This window comes from Macrotis lagotis, chromosome 2 (genome assembly GCF_037893015.1).
Source record: "Macrotis lagotis isolate mMagLag1 chromosome 2, bilby.v1.9.chrom.fasta, whole genome shotgun sequence".
Lineage (NCBI taxonomy): Eukaryota > Metazoa > Chordata > Mammalia > Peramelemorphia > Peramelidae > Macrotis > Macrotis lagotis.
Genome location: NC_133659.1, coordinates 4475258 through 4502309, shown reverse-complemented (window position 1 = coordinate 4502309; position 27052 = coordinate 4475258). Strand labels below are relative to the sequence as shown.

At 40.4% G+C, this 27052-nt stretch overlaps 1 long non-coding RNA gene across 1 annotated transcript; it reads right to left on the bottom strand.

Annotated features, from left to right (window-relative positions):
- Positions 1 to 1373: 1373 nt before the first annotated feature.
- LOC141510912 (uncharacterized) lies at positions 1374 to 25489 on the bottom strand. The gene is made up of 3 exons (XR_012475189.1): positions 25411 to 25489; positions 20329 to 20422; positions 1374 to 6375 (listed from the first exon to the last, which is right to left on the bottom strand). It is a non-coding gene; the product is annotated as an uncharacterized LOC141510912 (long non-coding RNA).
- Positions 25490 to 27052: the final 1563 nt, after the last annotated feature.

Here is a 27052-nt window from a genome sequence, read left to right as displayed (position 1 = left end):
AAATAAGCCATTGGTATATTTACAATAATCACAGTGGAATGGGCCGTCATGAAAAAATTCTATAGAAACTTTTGAGCAATGTTTAAATAACCCATAGTCTAGAATATTACAATTTTTCAGTATTACATTGACTCTGAGGCCTTCCATTTTATTGATTAGGATCTCCAATTAATGTTAGAAATTAGCCGCTTATCAGTCCTTAACTGCAGATTGTGTACTTCATAGTCTGTATAATTTAAAAATAGAATTAAATAAAAGGAAATTCATGGCCCATTCTTGGGTCTGTCTTCTAATTTCTTTCATCTATTTTTCTTAGAGGAGACTTATGTAGTTGAAAAGTAGGTGTCTTCTTCAAAATATTGTTATAACACTTTAGAAATTAAACTAGACCACACTACAACAGGAGATGACAAAAGAGCAGAATTATCTGCTATTCTATCCAAATAATTATCTGCCCACAAACAGAATTATTCATTTATAAAGTAAAACAATTTATATTGTGTTTTTAGGTTTGTTTGGGTTTTTTTTTTTTTTTTGGTACTAGCAGGGTGGGTAAGTAGTTGTCTTTTGATTAGGCAATGGCTGAATGAATTGTGGAAGAATGTGTCCCAATGTTATCATACCTAGCAACTGGCAAATATGGAGTAGCTAGAGAAGAATGGGAAGACATATGAACTGATGCAGAAAAGCAGAAAAGCAATCTGCACAATGAATATAAACTCTCAATTCAAAAGAGTAGAAAACCCAACCTGAATATCAGATGATTGTAATGAACAGACTTCTCTCTAAAAACAAGTTTAGAAAATGCTGTTTCTTCTTTTCTTTGCAAATAACTGTGACCTAAACCCTTAGGATTAATTGGATTTGTTGTTTAGTTGTCATCTTTCTTTTTCTAATGCTTTATTACAAGATCTATCCCTTTCAAGAGGAAAGAAGAGAGTAACTAATTTTGAAATGATAGTAATATGAAAATAGATGTTAATGCTTCTGGAGACTGAAAAAGGACTAAGTTGGAATAATAACTCTTTCTCATCACTAACCAGTCTGATTACCAAATAGCAAGTGCTAAATATAATCCAGATCCCTAAGGGATGAAACTAAGAGTCTTCCATTAAAGGAAAAAGCAGCATAAGAATAGTATTAGAAATCATCATGCCTAAATACAGGTCAATAAAATTAATCAAATTATATAAATGATTTTTAAAAGTATATAAAATATTCAAATTAACAGAAGAAATAGATAATTTTAAAAATCCAATTTCACAGAAAGAAATGGATGAGCTAAAAATGAATCTCCCAGGGGTAAAAAAAAAAAAAATTCGAGGACAAGATAGATTCGAGGAAAAATTTAAATATTATATGATATTCTACAAACTGTTTTCAAATATAGCAAAAGTGCAATCCTACAAAATTCTATTGGTGTAAATATGTACTGTTGTGTAATCCTTTGATACCTCCTCAACTATTTTGTGACCTGGGTCCATCTTTTAACTCTGCCTTATAATAGATTTTTAATTTGTTATGAAAGCTTACTAACTGGTTTTTATAAACTACCTTCCTCTCCACTAATCTTGGCTTTTCCTGAATGCATAACTGACGAGTCCTTTGCCTATCCTATTTCTCACCACTTGAGATACCCAAAGTCAGACTATTGGGAGTATTTTAATTCACCCTGAATTGGGAGATAGATTCCCTCCTTGATATGGCCAACTTAAGACCATGGCAGTTTGTTATTTACCTTACACTGAGGGATAAGCTTCCATAATGATGAAGGTTTTCAGGGAACCTTGAAGGTCCCTCTAAGAATCCTACATATATCCTAATCAGTTGAGTAATCACTGAGAGTCACTTGATTACATGATTGATTATCTCTTACCTTTATCTGATGCCTAGAGAGCAATTCTCACATCCCACATATGGATGCCTCTCCCTAGGATCTTTCCTCCTCTCTACTCTTCCCTGCCTTCCTAGTGATTTTGCTCCTTGTTCCAATGGTTTCTTGGCTTTGTTCACATCCATCAGTGACGAAGAATTAATGTACCACTTGTAAAGCTTCTTGTAATGATTCTTCAATCAGATTTTCTTATCAAAATCTCATCAAATCCCTTAAAAAGATAATAGGGTCAGTGGGGACCACTAGGACCCCTTTTTTGCTTATGAGCCATGAACCAAAGCCAAGACTGTGTTTGCTGGCAGCTGCATCTTTGTGGACATGCTGAAAGAGGCAGTCTCACTGCTACTTTCTGTCTTTCCTTCTTGTTAAAAATCTTTAGTTTCCTTTAAAGCTTACACCTTCACTCTAATAACTAGTACAACTAACAAATCAATTGGCCGGCACGTCTTCTGTAATCATGTCTATTCTATAATAAATATACCATATGTCTCTCAATAGAGTGTAAACAGCAAATGTCCTATAAATATTTATTGAATTAAACTGACTTGAATTGATTTTATTCTGACCAAAAGGAGGGAATTAAGTAACATTCTTACCATCTGCATAAATACTCAGAAGGTCTTTCTCTGTATAGTAGGGACAGCTTCCCTGTCCCCATCTTTAATAGGACAATAATATACTAATAGATTGGGAATAATCCTCAAGTTCACCATGTGTTACATTCTTACATAGTTACTAGAAATAAGCTTGATTCATGGTAACTTAATAAATGTTTATTGAATGGATGAATGAATTAACCATAAAACTCAACTCAGTTTTAAAAAAGTAAACGGAAAGTTTAATTCCCCTAGGGAATTTTTCTTGAAACAAAACTTACGACCCAGGGGAAATATTCATTTTACAACTGATTTTTTTTTAATGGCTCAAACTGCATGTGGTGGAGTGATAAATAGGTTTCTTTAAGGTTGCTTCTAACTCAATGTTAGCAACTCACCAGGTGGCTATGACTGTTGAAAAATATTTAGTTCCTTAAACAGTGAATTCAATACAGTGGTTCTGTAAACAAAGACAAAGGGCATATATTTCTCCATAGTCTTTAGACTTTCTCTTAATGGGTTTTCTAGTGGGAGCTGGGAGCTCCAGTTTATATGATTGTTCCCCTACTGGGAGATGCTTATCACTGGAGAATATATCCAATTATACATCGTGACCCATTTAAATTCTATTGACAGTAAAGATTGGGTATGGGAATTAAGAGAAGCAGGGGCTATACTGCAACTACCCCAATTCTGCTATGACAAATGGGGTCATCTCTGACCCCATGGTTATAAGAAAGTCCAAATTTTCAAAACAGAAACTAGTGCCCAGATTTTCGGTAACGAGCTTAAATAAGTATTTTTAAAAAGAGTGAGAAAGAGAAATATTTATTTTTCTGGAGGTCTCTAAGGAAAGTATGGGTGACCACTCACTTGTTAATGTGTTAGATTTGGTTTGGGTCCTATTTTGAGTATATATATGAGTAGACACAAATATGTAAGTGTGTGCAAGTGTCAGCACACACATGTGTATATGTGAACATGCACTGTGCATGTATTTATGAATATATGATTCTATGAGCCTCAAAACCCTTCAGGACTGAAATTCTACTTTTATTAATTGATCCAACTTCTTTATTAGTAGCACTTCCCCATTAAACTTAAATGATTCAAAAGAAAACCTTCACCATTGTGATTCACAAATGAAAAAGGATCCATTAGCAAGAACTTATATCTTATGAAAGATAAGATCAAATATAGTAATTTTAATGGGATAAAATGATAATTAGGGAAAATCAGAAAAAATTTCTTGTAGAGATAACTAACATATTTAGCATATGATATCATAGACTTAGTCAGAGAAGAGAACCAAGACATCATTTAATCCATCATCTCTTTTTACAGATGAGACCAAGTTAGTTAAGCAAATGGCCAAACATCACACAGTTTGTCAGCAGGGCTGGAATTTAAACATTGACTTACAATGAGCCAGTATGGACATGGCGGGTCAAAATCTAAATCATAACTCTAGAGCTAGAAGTGACCTTTGAGGTTATCTATTCCACCCCCCTCTGTCTGGCAGATGAAGATGAGAAACAGAGAGGTCAATGCCATTGAAGGGCTCCCAGGCCATGTGTAAGAAGTGGGTTGGAATCTGAAAATCTCATGAATTTCCATTGAGCATCTTGTCCACCGTATCATACTGTTAGTGCTTTCCCCATTAGGGATTGCAAAGGAGGTTAAATTGCCCATTTATCTAGGAAGTTGTGGAGAGAATTCATATTCTCATGGGTGAGAAGTAAATTAGATGACTTTGGAGATTCCCCCAATTCAGAGATGCTATGATGCAAATATTCAAAATGAGCATGGGAGACAATCGGCTGACATGGTCTAATTTTTGACAACTCATGACTTTGTGGCTTTACCTTTTCTGATAATTGATACTTTAGGAATGAAAGTGATTGTCCCATTAAGGTGACTGGAAACCTTCTCTTCCAATGTGTTCCATTAGGAAAAATAGAGATATCTTAAGGAGGTATCTGCCAAGTCCTTGAAGCTTTCCTAAACAACGAGCCATGTTTCAGTATATCATCTTCTTCACTGGCAATGGTGCACACCCATAGAGCATGCCCCTCATTATTTTTGGTCTCTGACAAAATAAAAAAAAAAAGCGTAATGGATGGGACTCATGAAACACAATAGCCTCGTAGACAGAGATGCAGGGACTTTTTTCTTTTCTCTTATTGAAGCCTTTAAGAACATCATTTTGATTTCTGCAACCTGGGGGGGGGGGAATACCATTAAATGTAAACAAGGAGGTAATAAGTTATCTTTGAAATATCATTTGATTATTAGGATAGGTGGCTTGTTTAGAGAAAAAAGAAAAAAAGGTGTGAGTGTGTGTTCAGGGAAGATGATAATCCTTGAGATGTGCAATGTCTTTGGTTTCATAGAAAGACAGATCCTGTGACATTGAATATCAATAGAGCCAATGAAATATATAAAAATAGATTTGACTTCGACTCTGCAGATCCGGCCCAAAAAGAATAATGAAAAGCAGCTGTCTGCTCTCCAGTCAGGGAACAATGATGTGAAATGAGTAAGAATCAGAAAAAAAAAAATCTGTAAAATCTCCCCAACCATTTGAATTGCCAGGCTGGCCTTTCTCTTCCTCTGGCTCTAGTGTTACCCTTTAATCTTCTCATTCTCAGAGGAGCACAATGATACCTGACAACTGGGGGCATCTGATGGATTTGGCTTTTTGAAGAGTGTAAGGAAGGAAGGCATACATGAATGTCACCCATGGGAAGAGGGCACAGCTCTTTAGATGTCTACACCCCTGAAGATGGTTCCTCAAACCAGGGAACAGGAATTTTTTTTAGTTGCTTTGGTTATCTGCTCCATCCCAGCTTCCCAGCACCCAAACCCACAGTCTTTTGACCCCTTGATTATTTTTCTTCAACAATAAGAAAGAGTTCACAGCATCACAGCTTTTGAGAATGAGCAGGAGGAGCCTCAAAGGCCACATAGCCTAACATATACATGAAAGTAACCCCTGGAATAACATACCCGACAGGGGCACATCCAGCCTTTGCCAGAAATCCTCAAGCCTAAGAATCCCACCAGTTCTCAGGGCAATGCAATTCTCTTTCATGCACTGCTAACAAAATAGGGGAACATTCTTGGTTTAGGGTTTTTTTAACTTAATATCAAGTCTAAAGTTTTTCTCCTTGCAATTTCCAACCATTTTTCATACTTCTGACCTCTGGGCTAAATATAACAAATTGAATATCCTCTATATATGACTATTATCTCTCCAATAAGTCTTCTTTTCCAGGTTCATCATTCCCAGGTCTTTCCAACAATTGTCATATAATGTGGACTCAAGACCTTTTCCCATCATGGTTGCTTATCCTTTATCTTAAACATTGGTACCCATAACTTAATCCAGTATATAACAATAATGATAATAATAACCAACATGAAAATACTCTCCACTCTAGGCTCATCCTACCATGGGAGACATATAAGGTGTTCAAGGTGGATTAACATCTCTGGTAAAAGAGCTTCCCAAATTCTTCTTAGGGCTTCTCGCTTACCTTTGATGTCCACATGTCACCCAGTTCTCTCCTGTGACTCCAAGAAGCTGTAGCAGATGAATGATCATACTCCAGAAAGCCATCTCAGCACAAGTTGAGTGAAGCCAGTGAACCTCAAACCCATTGGCCAGTTAAGGGGGGAATGCCCATACATAGGCAAGTGAAGACTTCTCACACTGGAATGAGTGGGTAAGAACCCTTTGTTCAAATAGCCTTGAAGGAAGGTGAAGCAAGTGCCTGGAAGCCCTTCAAGTTGGGTAAGACATCTAGATCTCCATTGTCTCCTGTGACATCCTGGAACATCAGCAGTTGTCCCAACTTGTGTTTTGCCACTGGACTTTGATGACTGTGGAAGAGAGAAAGGTCGATGGCTTTGTGAAGCTTCAATCTGTCTCACCCACTAGTCAGCCACCTCAATATCCTATCACTGGTCTTTGAAAACAAAGGACAGATAACAAAGCACACTATGTATGAGGCATTGTGCCATGGGTTATACAATTCTATATCATTTGAGCCTTACCACAACCCTGGGAGGTATTATTTTCATTTTACTGATGAGCAAGCAGACAAAAAGAGGTTAAATGACTTGCCAAATGTCCCACAGTCTGAGGTTACATTTAAACTCAGGCCTAGTATTCTATTCAAGGTGTGACTTATCTTCCCCACTCCTTATAGGTACCAAAGAACATCTCTTAGACAACTTGAGAATTAAGAGGTCCCTTTCAAGCTATCTCCTTTTGTTTAATACCCCCCCCACTCTCATCTGATCTGATCAGGCAAATAATACAGAATTGATTCAACTAAACTTGATATTTTCTAGTCACTCCCTGCTATGATCCATAGTATTAGTTGTGGAAGATCTCTGAGAAGAGGACAAACTGCCCTCTTTGGGGATCCATTGTATTCAAAGTATTCTCCCCTACTTCCTCTACACAGTGTTTTCCTATTCATTTGTGTGTAATTCAAACATTTCACAACATTTTGCAAAATATTCATTTAATGGAAAGCTCTCAAACAAAAGGCAGTGTGAATGGAAGAATAGAAAGAACTGAGTTCAAATCTCTTTTTTGTCCCCTTGCTCCTTCTGTGACTTTGAACAAGTCATTCTTCTTCTCTAAATCCTGGGTTCACCTACCAAAGGAGGGAGTTGGACAATATGAAGTCCCCTCCAGGTCTAATTTCTTACCTCGGTGATTAATCTTTGAACAAAGTGAATTATTTTACAAACTGAATAATTTACCCCTGGTTTATTTTGTTTAGAAATCCAAATGCTGATATTTGGAAGTGGGGAAGGGTCAGGGTTGGGGGGACCTTCCTTTCCAGTGCTGGTCTAATCTGTAAAGATAGGGAAAAGCCCCCAAACAAAGCCAACAGCTCTAGGTCGGTTCTCACTTCCAAATCTTTAACATCACACCATACTTCTTGCCCTATACACAATAAGAGAAGAGCGATCCTTGGAAGCATGTCTGTGTTCAAATCCCTGTGTTAATTTGTATCACCTAGTGATGGTGGATAAGTCACCTATCCTTCCTGGTCTTCATCGGTAAGATGAGGGAATTGGACAGAAATCAATGAACTTGGGGAAAACCGTGGAATCGACTTTCTTGGTAAAATAATCAAGTTGCGGAAGGACAATGTGGACGGACATAGTGACCATGCTCTCTACTCCCTGACATCTAGCGGGACTTCGGAGGCAAGGTCAAGATATTCCAGGTGACTGGAGAATGAAGGATTTCAACTCTGGACCTAAAATACTCCCCAGGGAAAAGACTAATTAAAGGCTACATGAAAGCAGAGTCTTCCCACGACTCTAGGATTACTGGAATCTTAAGGCAGAAGAAATACAAAAAAAAAAAGTTCTGGATTGAAAGCTACTTGTATCAGTCTTATAGATTAGGGGTAACTCTTCCACACAAGTTTCCAGAATCGGATACTTTCTTGGTTTCTTGTCACCAGTTTTCTGCTTAATATGTTTGCACAGGTGTGGTTGCATTGGTCCCATTCTATGTAAAGTATCACAGCAGGTCAGGAATGGAAGGAATCTTTGTGGCCATCTGATCCAATACTCAGCCAAAAAAGGAAATAAGTCAGCAACCCATTTGATAATTGTCCATTTAGCCTCAGCTGAATAAACTTTCAAATAGGGAAACTGAACCTGGAAAATCCAGTCCACTCTTTTATTAACTCTAATTGTTAGAAGTTTTTTCCCTGCCATCAAGCAGAAATAAGTGCCAAACCTGCTACCCTCCCCCCACTCATTTGCTCCACCCTCCAGGTCTGAGAAGAACAAATCTAACTCTGCTCCTTCACTTTCTCCCTCTAAGCCAGGACTTCCACCTCTGGGATTTATTGGGGGTGGGGGGAGGCTTTAATTTAGAGTTAGAGGATTTGAGTTTGCACCTTGGCTCTGCCACTTACTCTCCTTGTGACCTTATCATTGCTGATGTTCTGTTGCTCCCTCCATTTGGGGTTTTCTTGGCAGAGATACTGAGCCCTTTGCCATTTCCATCTCATTTTGCAGATTAAGAACAGAACCAAACAGGGTTAAGTGACTTGCCCAGGGTTACACACCTACAAGTCTCTGAGGTTAGGTTTGAACTCATGATGATGCATCTTCTGGATTCTTCAATGCTCTGGGCACCCCCTTCTCCTCTTGGGACCTTAGAGGAATGACATTATCACTCTGGACTTCATTTTCCTCACTTACAAAATGAAGAGTTGACTGAATGGTCTTTCAAATCTCTCCACTTCTACAACTTTGATCCTGGAGCTTTTGAAGTATGTTCTACTGTCTTCTAGAACATCTCCCACTACCTGATCTTCCCAGCTAGTGAAAGGCCCCTTCATTGGTTACTCCTAGGAATGTTCACCATAACATTTCCTTGAGTCTCTCTAGTCTCCACATACTGACTATCTCCATTTTGTCCCATTCCATCACCAACTCGAATTCTCAGAGAACCAATCTAACCTTTTATTTACATTCTAATCTCCTTATGACTAAATTACAAAAGGAAAGATTGGAAGGGGCCCCAGATTTCATGTCATCTTGCCTGATCATGGTTAAGAACATCTCCCTGATAACAGTTGATTGGACCTCTACTTGAAAGTCTGCAAGGAAGGAGGACTCCAACATCCTGAGGACTCTCTCCCTCTGGGGCCCTCCTTCCCTTCTTTCTGATTGAGGAAGGAGGGGTGGTAGAAACCTCCCAGGACCTAGTGGAGAAGGGCACCCAACACAGCCATCTTTTCCTTTTCTATTTCCCTGCACTCCTCCAAACCTTGACCAAAGGGAACTTCACTCTCTTCTTTCAACTTCTTTTTATGTTTTGTCTGTCCGCCATTATACAGTGGGTTCCTGAGGTCAAGGACTATCTTTTATTTTAATTCTCATCCCCAGACTCAGAGCAGCATCTGGAACATGTTGGTCACTGACTGCCTAGGATCTAAAAAGGCCTTGGGAGAAAATATTCTGTATCACTCATAGCTAGTAGTGCCAGGTCTACTGTGGGGACTTACTAAAGACTTGTTAATATCTTGATTTAACACAACTCACATTTTCAAGTTTTTCTGTGCACTATTCTTATCTTTGTCCATCTGAGACATTAACCATTTCTCCTGGTTTGGCCCATTAAGTTCAATTTAAAACTAAATCCCACACCTGAGAGTCCTTTAAAACCTGGCCCGCTGCTTGCCTGTTGTCCCCAAAGCTTCTCTTACCTGAATAACAAGCACAATTCTCATATAACACTTCCTGGTTTCTGACGCATTTCACATATAATTTTTGGACAAGCTATCCCAAGTCTTGGTGCTGTTTTTGGCTTTAGCAAGCTTATAACCTGGGGCAGCTAGTTGGTATAGCAGATAAAATGCCAGACATGGAAGCCGAAAAACTCATCTGGGTAATTCAAATCTGACCTCAAACACTAGCTGGATGACCCTAGGCTAGCCACTTCATCCTGTTTGCCTCAGTTTTCCCATCTATAAAAATGAGCTGGAGAAGGAAATGTCTTTGCCAAGAAAACCTTAAAGTAGGCTCCAAAGATTCAGACATGACTGCAAAATGAACGAACAACAACGGAGTCCAGGAGAGTGATCAGATACAACTGAACAATATAAGTTGGTCACCCAACCAAGACTTCGTAGACACCATGAACTATCTCAACTGCTCATCCATATAACTCAATGAGTCAAGTGTTATTGCTGTGTCTGGTTGTCTCTAAGCTTCTCATTATCATGGTCTGTCCTGGGATATCTGAGTCCTGTCACAGAGCTCATCTAGGCCATTCCAATGGCCAGCTGTTGGTGGCTCCTCTTCACCCCAGTCTTATTGGAAGCTAAGAGTCAAACACTCTGTACTCTGTCCAGTCATTTCTCACACACACACACACACCCTAGCCTCCCCTTTACAACTGGGGTGTGCTTTCTTGCCTTTCCCCTAGAAGCCCTAATAACCAGAAAAACAGAGGAAAAAGACAGCTTTTTTTTAAGGTTTTTGCAAGGCAAATGGGGTTAAGTGGCTTGTCCAAGGCCACACAGCTAGGTAATTATTAAGTGTTTGAGACCGGATTTGAACTCAGGTATTCCTGACCCCAGGGCTGGTGCTTTATCCATTATGCCACCTAGCAGCCCCATGAATCAACATTCTTTCCTAACACCTCTTTTATCAAGAAAACCAATCCCCTCCCCTCCATATGGTTTGACACCCATGAAACAAGGTGATCTTCAGTTAGGTATCCTTCTGCCTATCCCCAAATGCAGACTCTGAGGGAATCTCTCATTTTCTCCACCCAAATCCTACCAAATTCTTAGATCAGCAGAGAAAGGGGGATGAGCTTCAGCTTCAGAACAAATTCGGTCTGTCCTTGTCTTCTACTCTTGTTCCTGAGCCTGGAGCCCACCTTTTACCAGTTGTGCTTCCCGTGGCTTCCCTAGCCCTCTCAGCAGGTGTTGTATCACAGTAACAAGAGGCACCTGGTCCTTCCCATGACTTTGAGATTCCAAAAGAAAACAGGTCAGTCTTGAGCTCTGCCAGTCCCTGCAGAACTGACTAAGAAATAGGTAGGCAAGAAATGCATAGATGGGGTTTCTGGGTAGTCCTGGTGAGGCCAAGTGGACAAATAATCAATCAGCAATCATTTTTGAAGGGTTCTGTGCCAGGTCCGGAGCTCTGCAATAAGAGATGAGATGGTGTTTGTCTGATTCACTCTGATTCAGGGATACCTTGGATTTCCTGATTTCTCACAGAAGGGAAAATAAGCATTTATATGGTGCCTACTATGGGCCAGACACTGTGATAAGCATTTTCCTACATTATCTCATCTAATCCTCACAGCCTTGTGGGGCAGGGTGGCTCCTACCCTCATTAGGGAAACTGAGGCACATAAGTTTAATGAGTTACCCAAGGTCATCCAGCTAGGAAGCATCTGAGCTTGGATCTGAACTCAGGTCTTTCTGTCTTGAGGTGAAAGGCTTACCATTTGAAGGAAAGAGCCCAGGCTGTTTCATTTCTCCCTGGGCTTTGTGATCTTCTCTACTGTGATCTTCATGGGTTCTTTCTTCCCATCCCCCTCACTCTCCTCTTTCCTTTTATGTATTGTCTTCTGCTATTGGAATGTAAACTCCTTGAGGGTGAGATGGTCTTCCTTTCTGATTGTATTTTACATTGGCTAAGAGCATACAGAAAGTACCTAATTAATGTTTGTTGACTTCTGAGTTGATAGATTTAAAATCATCTTATCTCCTGTCTTCATTTTACAGATGAAGAAATTGCAGCAGAGAGTTTTGGTGGTTTACCCAAAGATACTTGTTGAGCCTATTACTGCCCTGTTGATGAGCCATCTGGACTCCGAAGGGCTTTGCCCTGGTGGACTCTTGAGAAATCAATGCCTCAGTTCTAAGATTCTGATGCTAAGGGACACCCTTAAAAATGAATAACAGGCAGCTAGGTGGTACAGTACACTGGTCCTGGAGTCAGGAGGACCTGAGTTCAAATCCAGCCATAGATACTTAATACTTACTTACTTAGCTGTGTGACCTTGAGCAAGTCATTTCACTCCACTGTCTTGCAAAAAACCAAAAAGAATAAGCCTATTGCAGCTTTGGATGGGCACACCACACCTGCTGTGGGCACGGCTAGCACGAGAGAAACAAGTTTAATTGTCCTTCCACACGTCAGGACATTCTGTCCAGAAGGAAACTGCAAAAAACACTTCTGTTAGAGCAACCCTCCCTCAAGATGTTCCCAGAGCAACACGCTCCATGTTTTCTGTCCTGGTAATTAAGGCTTTTTTTTTCTCTCCTGGAACAGCACAAACCACTTCATTAAAGCCCAGGTTCTAACTTCATCTTCACTGCATTTTTTTTTATTATGTACATTAGTTCTGGTCCAAGGGCAATTGAAGAAAGGGTTTATGGGGAAGACGAAGGGCTGCTGGCCGAATGATTTTCCATCATCCATTATTTTAAGGCCAGAGATCACTCTAAACAAATGAGCAAGGAGGATTGGGTTTCCAGCTCCTTCCCAGACTGACAGCCCAGGGATCTCTCCCCAGGGCTTGTCACTAATGTCAAGAGGGTATGATTTGGGTGAAACAGAGGGGGCCCTCAAACCCATACCAGGCATGATGAAAGCTGGGGACCCAACACCACCATGTATGAATGAGCTTGCGGTTCACACCATCACCTTATGGGCTACTGATTGTGTATTCCTCAGTGATGCGTCCACTTCCTCTGCCCAACCTTGTTTGTGGAATCCTCCAATCTGTTGCTACAGGACACTAAGGTGAGATGACCGACCCAAGTCACCTAGAGAACCTTAACCTGAGCCAGTTGCTTAACAGCTGATCTGGAAGGGATGAGGAGACCTGGTGTGAGGAAGACACCATTCTCAAAAATAGAAATCCTAGAGCATCCCATCCCACGGAATTGGACTCCATGTCTCCCCTTAAGGAAAGGGCCATTCTAACAGTTTAAGGACCCCAATTCCAAAAATGGAATGAGAAACAGAGCAGGTTGATTGATTCACCTTCAAATCAAAAATACATCGGTAGACACAGGAAAAAATATGTGTGTACAAATTTTGATTAAATATGCACCTTCCTTGCTGATACATTCTCCCCTGATTAAGAAACTCCTTCTGAGACTAAGATCATGAAAACAATTTTCTCTGCCTAATTTCTTCGTCACATACATGCACACACTCCTTTGCAGGGTGGGGGCTGAAGGGACAGCTCAGAAATAATAAACAAGCTGCCAACAGAAGCTCTTTGGGGGCTTCAAGAATACCAATTAACTTAACAGATGGAGGCAGAGTGATCTGGTACTATAGTTTCTAATTAAAGCCCCTTCCTTTTGCTACAACTCAATTCTTCCATTGCCGAACGTGCTTCCCATGAACAATGGACAAGAGATAACACCCTGAAACTTGAAGGGAAAGGAAAAGTTGGAGGGGGAGGACTACCTAGAATACCATCCCTCAGCCAGGTTTTCTGCCCTGGGTCTGCATGCAGCTTCCCATGGGCAGTCCCCATTGTCTTTTCCCTGCTTTCAGTCCTACCAGTATTTAACTGGAAGGAAGCTTAGAGCCCTTTAGTACCAACAGCTCACTTTTGGTGAGGGGCTTCTTAGAATGAACCACCAGGTACCAGAGAGTATAGAGCGCTACAACTGAAATCAGAAAGTCCTGAGTTCAAATTCTGCCTCAGATACTTCCTAGCTACATTACTCTGGGGAAGCCATTTCATCTGTTTGCCTCAGTTTACTCATCTGTAAAGTAAGGACAATATTAGCACTTGCCTCCCAGGGTTGTTATCAGCATCAGATGAGACAATTTAAAGTCCTCTGAATACCATAAAGTTCCGTATAAATGTTATTATCATTACTGTTGTTATGCAAGGTCACAACACAATGGATAATTGGAATTTGAAAGCTCGTGTCCAGAGAAAATCCTCATCAGTGTTGTAGTGAGATTTTTCAGGAAGGCAAGATTATGTTAGAAGACCCAGGTAATGGTGGCTATCTATCTGGACCTCAAGTTAGCTGACTGTAAAATGAGAGGATGGGAGCAGAGAATGAATAAGGGTCATTTCAGCTCAGACTGGCCTTCATATTGACTGGTTTGCTATTAGGAGACCAAAATTGAGAACATCTCTTCTTTTATAACTTCTGTCAGACTTGAGACAGGTGAGTTCAAAAGATAACTCCAACCCAGGGATATGTTTGAAGCTGCGAGAATTCATCGAATTTACACCTTGGAAATCACTAGGTGCTACAAATCAGAACACAGTTATTGTTTTGTTGATTGCATAGACTCAAAGCCCAGCTAACACTTCAAAGGTGGTGAGGCCCTTCCCAGAGAGCATCTCAAATGAGCCTTGCAGTCTTCTGGTGTCTCCTTTAGAGATAGGTGTGAAGGCAAGACTTGACCTTGCCTATGGTCACAATGCTAACGTGATGGATGAAGTGGTCATGAAACTTTGAAACCCAACAGGTCCCTGCCCTCACTGAGGTTTCTTCTCTGGTTTTAGAGGTAAAGATACAGGTGAAAACAGAGAAGAAAATTCTGGAGCCAGTGCTGGGTTGAATGGCTTGAAAGGGCTGCCTCTGGAAGCAGTGGCTTCATTCTCTCCGGAGATCTTCAGACAAAGCTGCCTAACTGCTCTGAGATTCTGTGGAAGAGACTGCAAGGAGGCTCTACTACCAGTCAGATGCCCAATGAGTGTCAGCCTAGATACACAGGGGCATTATTATCCCCATTTCAGAGACTTTGCCTCAGATAGTGGTCTTCACCCGGGAGGATCGGGTTCGAAGTTAGGGTAAAATGAATGATTCTGGCCAAGGAGGAGGTCATTTATGTGGCTCCATAGGGCAGTGATCATTTTGTAAGCCTGGCAGTTATGGACATTAGAGGGAGTCAGCTGGTATTCTTCCTTGCCTCTCCTCCCTACCCATTGGCTCCTATTTTGTGACAATAATTGGCCCATTTATTTAAGCCGGGGAGATTCAGTGATGCCCAAGTTCACAGGTTCCCTTCCTCTGCTCCTTTATTGAGGAAATAGGATCAGAAGATAGAATAATTATGATAGCTCCTAGCTCTCAGTTATGAATATTTCCTAACATTTCTGACAAAGGGTTTTCTCTCTGCCCTAATGCAAACTTTCCTTCATCTCTCTGGCTAACCTCTAGACATCTTCATTTCTGAGACAAAAATCAGGGTTCTGAATTTCCAGGCAGAAAAAAACAGTGATCAGTGTATATAAAGGAAATGAAAAAATCTCTTCTTTTATAACTTCTGTCAGACTTTGGACAGGTGGGTTCAAAAGATAGCTTCAACCCAGGGGTATGTATGAACTTGCAAGAATTAATTGTATTTACACCTTGGAAATCAATAAATGCTATAAATCAGAATATATGTATTGTTTTGTTGATTGTATAGACCTAAAGTAATGGAGGAAATGATAATAATTCATATTAAACTGAAAAACCTGTCATGTAATTTTGGGAAACCAATTTTTTTTTTAGTTTTTGGTTTTTGGTTTTTGGGAGTTTTGCAAGGCAATGGGGTTAAGAGACTTGCCCAAGGTCACACAGGTAATTATTATTATTAAGTATCTAAGGTCAGATTTGAACTCAAACCCGCTGACTCCAGGGCCAGCACTCCATCTACCTGCCACTTGAGAACCCAATTGTTAAAAATATTTATCAGCACAGACCTCATTCAACTTGAGTCTTCTGATCAGAGATACTAGAGGTAAAGTATGGAATTTACAGTTCAACCCAAATTTCTTCTCATTTTAAGGTAAGTATCCATTTCACTCTCTAGTACCATAGATGGATGCTCACTCTTTCTGCTTTTGAGGTATGTCATTAGCTGTGAGATGACTATATAATACATCCCTCCTTAAGTGACATTCAAGTAAAAGTTAGTTATCCATCCTGTGCTCCATTCTGAAAAGAAATATTTTCTACCTGAATGCAGGGAGTGTATGATAAAAAATATCACTGATATTTAGAGCTAGGGGGTCAAGGGGAGAGGGATTTGGCAAAGTCCAATCATTTAAAGATGTATAAATGGTGATCAAATGGTTTTTATTACGATATCTTAACAAAATGGCACACTTCTCTCATGGTGGGAGAGAGGGGTCTGGAAACCCCAACATACAATCTCTTTCATGCAGTTTGAAAAACTTTGTTCATGCCCCTTCACGCCAACCATAGGCGAGGGTCACAAACCTAATGGTTCCTATACATGTCCCCTCCCTGCTCACCCTACTAAAGAGCCAGAGCAGTGAGATCTCCTCGAGCATGTGCAAAGGCCAAGACTCTAGGTTAAGTTAAAAGCAGGTGTGACAATCTCATCAGTTTCTGATCAGATTTGAGCTCACCTGCCCATAAGGCAACAATAGGCAGAGCCCAGTCTTTGTCAAGTACACTTACAATCCTCCCTTCACATTCTTGTGGAACCCAAACACCCACCTTTTCCTCACAACTTCCCCCTTTTCTTTTATAAGAATTTGGGCTCCACCCCTTATTAGTGATTTTAAAGATGTGTAAATTGAAGAGCAGAGCAGGTGGGATGGCTTGTCTAATCAAGGCTCACCCACCTCTTCTGACTTCTCCTGGAAGAGTTCTGTCTACTAGACCACCTGCTTCTCTCTAAGTAACCCTAAAACAAATCAAAAGTCTTCAGGAGGCCAAAGTGAAAAGAAGGGTTTGGGGATCCGACCCCATTAGCTGCCTACAGGGACTATTTAACTCAATCCTACCAGCAAGCATTGAGTGGCTACTATTGCATGAGGATGAGGATATTTGCCCTTTGTTCTAGAAGAGGAGCATTAGGGAGGAGATACCATCTCATACATTGGATCTGAATGAGGGGGGCTGTGCTAAATCACCAGGCTCATTTTCTCTTCCAGAACCATCTGGGTTCAGTGGCCAGATATGGATCGGAGATGGTCCTGGATGCGAGGCCACTGACTTGCCCAAAGTCACACAGTTAGTAAATGTCTGAGGTTGAATTTGAATTTAAGTCTACTGATATTGGGACTTCTACAACATTCCTTTAGCTGCCCCTCTACCTTATGCATAATACTGTTCTAGCCACTGGAGACAAAGACAGAGACATAAGTTTCTTGTCCCCTAGACATCTACATGCAACTAGGGAGAAACAACATATCCTTGGTAAGTAAATCGAATGAACAAAATACATCTCTATTGTAAGGGCATTGGCCATTCATGCATCTATATTTATTAACAAAACACTGCAATCGTGATTTTTATTCAACAAAGTTAAACTTTCCATTGCATAATAATGCATCATATGTAAGCCAAGTTTAACAGTGTGGTGCCATGAGAAGAGGGATGGATTTGGAGTCAGAAATCCTGAGTCTGAATCCTGTTCCAGCTACTTGTTACCTGTGTGAATTTGAGCAATTCCCTGAAAAACAGGGTAGATGACCTCAAAGGTCCTTTCCAGATTTAAATCTATGATTTTATTTGTTATTGCTTCAGAGCAGCTCAGAGGGACATTTCTCTAGGCAATGAAATTCTTTCCAGTTGGACCAAAAAGTAGTCCATACATTATGGTGTCTGGATTTTAAATCCGTTCACCTCTTCTTATCTAAAACAAAACAAAGAGCCAAACAAAAAAGAACAATGCATTATTTTTTTCCCAGTGTTTGCCTGACTACCTAGGGACAGGTTAGTCCATGTCTTTGTCCAGATGCACCAAGGACACTGTGAGAGGGGGGCAGAATGAGAAATCACTCCCTCAGCTCCCCAATAGTACAGCCTGGCAGAGCATCCTGCCTGGCCATTGTTGACCCTCTATAGGGATGCCAAGATGTCTCCAGGGTAGTAGACAGGGAGGGCTTTGTTGATCCCTCAGAGGAAACTGTCCAGCCACCTGCAGAGGCTTGTCCTCATTCTCCTCTGTGCTGTTTCTGCTTTGCCTCTTGTGTTGTTTTGCAATCTGCTTTGTTCCTGCTGACTGGCTCAGGTTGGAAATATGAGCCCAATCACATCCTACTGCAAGATCTCAGCAGAAGGGAGGAGATGGGCTCCCAGTCTTCACCTATCCAACCTCATATGCTTGCAAGGACTGGGAGCTTGGTACAACCCTGGAGATGGGGGTGGGGTGGTCGGGTGGGTGCTCATTGAGGGATCACCCAGAATCATCTCAATTTGGAAGATAGTCTCCAACCTCAGTCTTCCAAAGGACACTTTCTACAACATCCCTGACAAACAGTCATCCAGCCATTGCCTAAAAGAAATATCTCCTCGCTCTCTCAGGGAAGATGCTGCCTAGCAGAGTCATCACTCCCACTTTTCATGACTCTCAAGGAAGGAACTGGTGAACCAGATTCATTTCACACTATCATCCCTCACTTTCAGGGAATCTAGCCTGGACTTTGATTTATCCCTTCATCCATCATCAATAGTTTTGCTAATATTCAAGCTAGTTTCATCTTTCTTCTGCTCTAATTACTGCCAGAGAAGGGAAATTTGTTTGTATTAAAATGAAATTTTTACCAATATATTTTCATCAGCATCACCCAACACTTCCAAATAGTTGCATCCCCAGCCCAGAGAGTCATTCCTTATAATGAAGAATCAAAATAAGGAACAAAAGGTCAGCCAAACTCGCCAGTGTATTCAACTCACTAAGTTTGGGGCCAGAATCCTCCAGCTTGGTAAAGAAGGGAAAAGGTTCTTCTCATTTTTGTGTTCTGGGGACAAATCTGAAGCTCTTAATTCAATAATTTTGTGTATTTTTCATTTGTTTCTCTCTCTCTCTCTCTCTCTCTCTCTCTGTCTCTCTGTCTCTCTCTCTCTCTCTCTCTGTCTCTCTCTATTTTGTTTCCTTCCTTTCATATTGATGCAAACAGAGGAAGTCTCCCTATGTCTCCATGAATCCATAACATTCATTTCTTCTAATGTCAGGGTAATACTCCACCTCCTTCTTGAATCTTAAGTTATTTAGCTAGGTGGTGATTAATAGGCACCTAGTTTGATCCTAGGACAACTTGGAACCTCTATTTTGGAGTCAAAGGGGTCTTTCCTCAAGTCTGTGGGCTTCCTTCAGACTACAAGCTCCAGTCGGTGCTCCAGTCGGTGCTCCAGTCATCTCATGAGGTATAAAGCAGACAAATCAAAAGTCAAAATTGTAGCTTAAAGAGACAATGTCTGCATACATTGAATGCAGAGTCAAGGGGTGGATAACCTTGGAGGAGGGGGCTAACTTTAATACAGCTATATTAAAAAGGAAATTAGTTTACTAGGAAAACCCATCAACATCAAATATCTTTGTTATGGATTGTCTAGCCTAGAAAAATAGACGAGATTATCTATTGTATACCTATATATGCTAAACACAGACATACACACACATGCAAACAAACACTTGTCCACAGTGTTCAACTTTTATTTTTTTAGGTTTTTGCAAGGCAATGGGGTTAAGTGGCTTGCCCAAGGCCACACAGCTAGGTAATTATTAAGTGTCTGAGACCGGATTTGCACTCAGGTCCTCCTGCTCTATCCAATGTGCCACCTAGCCGCCCCTGTGTTCAACTTTTTTTGAGGGGGGGAAACGTCTATTTTCCCTGGAGATATTTTATATAATTTTGAATTCAGGATAATGATAATAAATGAATAATAACTAAGATTTATATAAGATTAACCATGTGCCAATCCCTGTGTCAAATGCTTTACCATATTGCCTCTTTTGATCCCCACCACAATTCCAGAAGGTATGTAATCCCATTTAGCAGATAAGCAAAGTGATACAGTCATTAAGTGACTTGCCCAGAGCTAATAAAGAGTTGGACACTAAATTTGAACTCATTTCTTTCTGACTGCAGGTTTAGCCCCCTGCTCATCCTGTTACTTAGATTCTTGGAAACTAGCTTCTAAGACCTAAGGACTGAATGAAGACTGAGCAAGCTGAGGCATTGTGAGTATAAATTACTGCTCATTTGAGGCATGATGCTGCTATGCAGCAGGAGGACAGCACATTGGCCATGAACTAGAGAGAAAGCAATATAGGGAAGGGGATCTCCAGGCTGGGGGAGGCTAGAGCACTTTGAATGAGAAGGGGCCAGCCAAGAGAAGGGTCAGTTACCCCCACTGACTTAGGCGAGAAGGTAGAAATGGGGAGAAGGGATCATATAGTCATAGATCAGAGCTGGAGGAGAGACTTTGAGTCTAACCCTGCAATTCATAGATGAAGAAAATGAGACCCAGAGAGGTTATCTAACATCTAGTAATCTAGTAATAAGTCTGAGGCAGTATTAGGTTTTCCTACCTTGAAACAGAGGGCTCCATTCACAGCAGTAATGACCCGGTCATTGCTAGGTTAGACTCAAGGCAGAGGGGGAAGTTGGGAAGAGGCTCAAGACCTGAAACAAAAATGATAAGGGTTTGCAACAGTGACAGACAAAAAGAAGTGGAAACGAGTTAACTCAACTGATTCTGGAACAGAGGGTTCCTTGATAAATACATCTGGGCCCTGACAGTTAAAGATTAGATTTTCTTCATTTACCAAAAAATTTTTGCCCATGTTTTTATTTCAAATCCTATGCATCTTATTCCAGTTCTAAGGATTTTCTTTATCCACAAAGCTGCCTCTTCTTCCTCCTATCTTCAGAGTTCTTTGATTTCCCCAGGTGGCATTTCGGACTTTGCCCCTGGGCAGGTGAATGCTATGTCCTCTCCTCACTCCTCAGTCTAATTTGCCCCAGGTGTCAGATATCCTAGCAACAATGCTCTGACAATCTTTTTTTTTTCTCTCTGGTCTCAAGTTTTTATACTCAGAAAATGTTTTAATTGAATCAGAACATGTGACTGGGAGCTGTTCCATCTTCCTATAAATACAATAAACCTGGAAAGATAGTTTCAAAAATCATGAGAGAAATCCACAATCTGAGCCTAGTCATTGTAAGTGTTGTCATCTGTAATGATTAGGGGGTGTGTGTTTTTAAAATACTGTTGAGATTTATGAAATGCTAAAATAGATCTCAATAATTTTACGTTTTTTGAAATATATGGCAGTTACAAATCAATGTTTAAAATCAATCTTGATAATGAATGAAATTTTGTAGGGAAAATAAAAAAAATCAGGTTTTTGAAACAAGAAAAATGACTCCTGGTTTATATCTCTGATTTTCTATTTTTATTCTATTTTTTCAGGTCCTCGCTCAGTATGCTCTTAGTCGTTTATTAAGTCAGAAGTGTACTCTGGTTCCAAATTGCACGTGTGGCCCCATTTAAATGTTAGTGATGTGTTAATTACCAAAATTGATTAATGACAATGAAACGGTACCATTTCCTAATCATTTCTCCAAGTTTCTTAATTATTCCTCTAAGTTTCCTTAAGTGCATTAGGTTGATGAATTTCTTGGAGCAATCAGTAGCTAAAACACCGGGTGCTTAATAAAACTTGGAAAAGTCCTAAGAGTATAATGAAGACAAGCTGAATCTTCTCACCTTCTCCATGGCCTTATCAACATCAACATCATCACCAACAGATAGAGGCCCATAATCAATCAAGTCACAGAAGGGCCGTGATCCACTCCAACCAGCTGGTCCCCGCTCAGGAGAGCTGATGGGGAAGATTTTGGCGGCATCATCTACACATCACCAACACCTTGCACAGTAAAACCCAATCTCTGGGGACCCACATGTTTTTCCATCACAAAATGAGAGCCTGGGACTAGATCTCAAAAAAGTCTCATCTCCCCCTTGACCTTATGATGCTCAGGACTGTGATCTGAATTCACCACAACAAGAATGTATGCTTCATTTTCCACTCTGTCCTTCCCAAATTATTCTGCATTTATTTGATAGGCGAAATACATTTTATGTGTTTTAGCATGTAGTTGCATTCTCTTCTGATAGAATCTAAGTTCTTTGAAGGCTTTTTTAAAACTTTGCCATCTGTAATGCCAGGACAATCTCCAGGATGCAGGAGGCACTTCATAAAAAGCTTGCTTGCTTGGTTGATTGTAGATCTGAGAGGTAGGTTCCTTGTTGCTGGGTCTAAGGAACACTGCCCACCTCCTGACTCCCCTCTTCCAAATGCAGCTCCAGCTCCCCTCCCTCTGCCAGAGACCCTTCTTGGCCTATGGGACAAGGGAGCATCATGTGTATACTCCTCTGAAAGAGACAGAGATGTTTTTGTGTCATCTCCTGCAGTGAACTTGGACCAGTATTGATAAAGTTAATGTCTTCCTTCCTTTGTACTCTCTGCATTTACTGGAACTTAGTGCTTAAAAACATTCTTCCTGAGTAAATGATAAAAGGGGATTCCCTGGAATATTAAAAGGTTACCCTGATGGCAATTGAAAATCCAATTTCCTTCCAAGGGAAGCTTGGAGTTATTTCAGCTTTTCATGTTTTAATAAATAGACTGATTTGGGGGGGGGGGGCATGGTGAAGAGGGTTCCCATGGGTACTTTGCTTCCTTTGAATTTTCTTTGGGGAGAAGTAAGGCTGGCTTGCTCAAATGCATTGTTATCTGGAATGTTTGACATACATTTCTGGAAACTGAGACATGAGCTAAGGGTAAGCTGTATTTAGAGATTTCCTGATTTCCTAGAATAAACACCAGGGTGGAAACTAAAGCACCCAAAGGAGAAAATGAAGTGCCCTTTCTCAAGCTTGAACCTGGTCCAGGTAAACTGAGTCTTGGAACTCCTGGACTACAGGTTATGGGGTTGGAATGTTCTCCTTCCTCAGCTGGGTCTTTTGGAAGTCTTGGCTCCATTCAAGTGACAACTGCCCCCACACTCCAACTGTCCTGCTCTGTTTTTGGATAATGCTCCCTCCACCACCACCATGAAATGTTTCATTTGCAAAGAAATGGTTTGGCTCAGTCCTGCCATTCTTTACTTTTTTCTGTTTCCTTAACCCTCTTGGGTAGTCTGGCAAAGTGGAAGGGACTGATTGTTCTGCCAATCCACTGAAGCCTATGGGTGGACTTCTCAGAGAGTCTGGCCAAGTCTATGAAGAGACTGTGTTTTTCAGAATCATAGAGTGAAATGTCTACAGCAAAACAGAGGATTACAGAACAAACCAATTATTCTGAACTAGTTATCAAAATATTAAAAAAAATAAAAATAACCAAGTTCTCAGATCTGGCTAGCAGACAGAATGCTAACCTCAAAAACTACCCAGGTCCTTGAAACAGAGGCTTGTATGATGAATAACTCAGTCACCCTCTTCTCTTGTCTTGTAGACCTGCTTTGGCAAAACAAGCTTCCCCACCCTGGGGGTCCTAATATTAACAAAATCCCAGGGCTAGTTCCCATCCCTTGCTTTTCATAAATGATCTTCTTACTTCTCCCGGTACAGTTTGCCATCTTCACAAAGAAACACAAGGACCCACTCAAAGAAAAGAAGGCAAACTCTTGGGGGTTGAGAACTCTATGTCTATCGCTGTTGCCTAGGTTGCCTGGACTCAGTTCACAACTTTACAAAGGCTTCTCCAATCTCTTTGTAGCAGGACTCTAAGGGTTGGGGCTCTCCCAGTCTAGAGGTTGTGTGTGGCTCACATGCTGGTGAGGGTACCTGGCCCAGAAAGCCTCAAGGTGAAGATTTTATCCAATTTGATTTTATTACTGTGCTGGACTAAGGAAGCCAGTGAGTCACTTGGCGAATCTGTTCAGAAATGTGGAGCATCAGGTACAGCTGATAAGGCATTGCCTTCAGTAGCTTAATCCTCCCAATGTGAGGATGGCTGGAGACCCATACAACAGGGAATCTGATCCAAGAGGCCGCTCCTGCCTTCTCTCCCTGGCTTTTCAGCACATTTGGACCAGTATTGATAAGGTCGGCCCATCCTGTTTCTTCAGACTCAAATGAGGCCAGAGCAAAGCAACAATGGGATAAAGGGATGTGACAAAGATGGATAGCCCTGTACCCAGCAAGTCAAAGAGTGGAGGGCTTTTAAATTGCATAATGTAAGCCAGGCAGCAGAGTTCTCTAAGGTAGGCATCCCTCTTTTGCTTTGCAAATAAACTGTGGAACACAACTCAAATGCTGACTGGGCAGAATGTTGAAAAATCTTGTTTCCTAGAGAAACATGGTATTTAATTATTACTGTGTAAACCCAATAGAGAAAATGGGACTGCTAATGTTTTACATGAGTGAACAGGATGAGTTTCTGGAAGTGATAATAAATATTCTGACTTCTAAAGCTGAAGAAACACCAGGGTGACAGCTGAGATTTTCCACTGGGCTATTTATCTGTGTCTGTTTTATAGCGAAAACAATGAGAACAGAGGCATCACAAACTCCTTCATAAGGGGACATGGGAAGTAGGACAGCCTTAGACCCTGATGCTGATGAGATTCAGGCTTTCACTTGCTAAAAAAAAAGAAAAAGAAAAATGCCAATTCGAAGGCTTTCTTTTCATGAACTGGTATCATCTGCTCTAAGATCCAAGCTGCTCATCAGGTTCCACCAAGTTTCAACATGGCTACAACAAAGGGAACACCAATTAAAGGCTTTTGAAGTTTGACTTTGAGAATCATTCTGAAAGCCTTTATTTTGGTCTTTCCTAAAGAAATAATGGGTGCCTCTTACAAGCGTCCATTCTTCATTCCTTCCCAAATGAGCAGCATAATAACGGAGTGGATTTCCATGCCTAGTTAGAGGCAATTATTCATTGAAGTCTCCGGGAATTAGGATTTCTGTCATGAATTCCTTCTGTGTTTTGCCCTTTAAACATTTCTTCCATTTCAACATTCAGAGATCACTGGATGGCTGTGCCTGCTAATTCCAACTCATTTGGGCAAGGCCGCAGAAACCTCGATTTTTTCCCATTGACCATCTGCATGTTTACAAGCGTTCCAACATATTTTAAAGGAGAGGTATAACTTGGCAATCACAAACTTGCAGATGTACTATATGAAGATTAGGCCTGTAAGAGGATTAAATGTCGATTGAACCGCTAATGTGAGAGAACAGATATAGCCTAGTGTAAAATGAATTTTAATTGCACAAATCTGCAACTTAAATATTCTCTGTATCTTTTTTTTTGTGCTTGGCTATCTTCTCTAAAATGATTTAAATACCTCTGGTCATGCTTGGTCACTTCTGGCCATAGGGCCCGTCATAACCAAAATCCAAGATCTTGATAGAGAAGATGGCGATCCTGGGGATGTTAGAACCTGAATGTCTTTTCTTTTGATCTTTCCTGTGGTCCATGTTGGCAGCTACACCTGGTTTGGTCATGAAGGCCTCCTTTGCAAGATGTCTGTGTGATCTGAAGCCCTGTGTCTGCACAGGATTTGAGACCTCCTATCTATTTTTGTGAAAGGTCAAATATAACATTTTGTTGTTGTTGTTAAAAAATCACCTCCCACCAAAAGAGTGGTTCTTTTACCTAGATCCAAGTTGGAAAATGTTCTTTTTTCAGCCAGGTAGCTGGTAGAAGACAATCCCTCAGATCACAGAAGTCCTAAAAATGAAAACATAAAAAAACCAATTTAGTAATTGTTTATTCAATTAGTAAGATCAAGAAGAAATAAAATCATACTGGTAAAAATATCCTTTTAACAATAGGAATGCTATAAATGATCAGGTAATGAAATATATTATAATTTTAGTAGAGGGACATTATAAATAGCTACTAAAAGTAAAGAATGCTTTTTGCAGGAGGTGGCATATGAGCTAACCCTTGAAGAAAGCCATGGATTCTACTCAAGAAATCAATCAGTCAACAAGTTTTATTATTGATGAAAGAAATGCAAAAAATAAAAAGATAAAAGAACACAGTTCCTAGTAATAGCTTGCATTTATATGTAAATGTAAAGACCTGTGTGATACCCATCACAATGCTGTATTTTTATTCCTATTTAATGGATACTAGAACTGAGCTTGAGGTTCAGTGATTTGCCCATGATCATTTATCTAGTGTTAAAGGTGAAATTTGAATTCAGAATCTCCTGATCACTATTCATTAGAAAATTACTTTCAAATGGGGAAAGAAGGGCATAAATAAATTATAAAGGGAAAATATAGAAAAAATAAATACAGATTAGTTAAATAAAAGATAGTTTGAGAAAAAAACAGAATTGATGAAAGAATCCTTCTGTGCTTGAGGATCAACCCAAGAAAAGACTTGGAAATAGGAGATGGATGCTGAATTCTAGAAGCAGAAATCAGTCAGTTTGGTTACAAATCCCAGGAAATCCTAAGATGGGGCATAGGGGAAAAGAAAATGTAAATTCCTTGAGCCATCTGCTCAAGGAGCAAGCCCACTCTGCCCTTGTCTTCTTGACCCCAGTGTTTCTACAGTGCTTACAACACAGTTGGAACTTAATAAATGTGTAATGATCACCTCACTGACTGAAATTAAAGTCTTCTTTTCAAAGATGCCAATAAGAGTTTTTACAAATTGGTCCAAATGGTCAGACATATTGGATAAGAGAATGATTTGAGATGGAAGCGACCTTAGGATACTACTATTTCAAACTTCATACATTATATAATTGAGAAAATTAATATCTGAGGGGAAAGGATCTGTCCAAGATCACACAAAAATATGATTCATTAGAAAATTCTCTTGTGGGTGTTGACTGAATTCTACCAAAAATTTCCAAACCTCCACAGGCAATTTTTGTTTTTGCAAGGCAAATGGGATTAAGTGGCTTGCCCAAGGCCATACAGCTAGGTCATTATTAAGTGTCTGACACCAGATTTGAACTCAGGTACTCCTGACTTCAGGGCTGGTGCTCTATCCACTGCGCCACCTAGCCACCCCCCAATTTTTTTTATTAAAACAAGTGATTGGGAGCCAAAATGGCAGAGAAGAGGCAGGAACTCACCCAAGCTCTCCCAAATTCCCTTCCAAACAACTTTACAATAATTCTTCAAATATAATTTTTGAGTATCAGTCAAAAAGGGTTGGGATGAAACTATCTTCCAGCACAATACAAATGAGTAGACTGGCAGAAGGTCTGTTTCACTAAGATCACCATTGGACCTGAGACACAACCCAGGCTTTGGGGTAGTGACCACAGCAA